The following is a 286-nucleotide window of genomic DNA, read 5'->3' as shown; positions in this document are numbered from 1 at the left end:
ATGTAGTCTGCTAAGTGGATTTTATAATGAGAACTCAAGAAAGAGAAATTCCAGCTGAAATTCATTGGTTCATTCTGGAATTAATAGCTTTTATTGAAAATTTCTCATTTGTTAGGTTCTATTTTAGGCACCTTCAAATGGGAAACATTCAATAAAAACTAGTATTTGCTAAATGAATGGATGATTTCCAGGTGGAAGGAGTGAAATTAATGACAATTTTTTTTATTATTATTATTTTTTTCAAAGGCACTGTGGAAAGGGTTATGCGTACTGAGATTAAAAACAA

The sequence above is a fragment of the Orycteropus afer genome, unplaced genomic scaffold (genome assembly GCF_000298275.1).
Source record: "Orycteropus afer afer isolate SDZICR_OR568_19922 unplaced genomic scaffold, OryAfe1.0 scaffold00844, whole genome shotgun sequence".
Lineage (NCBI taxonomy): Eukaryota > Metazoa > Chordata > Mammalia > Tubulidentata > Orycteropodidae > Orycteropus > Orycteropus afer.
This window is presented reverse-complemented; position numbering follows the sequence as displayed.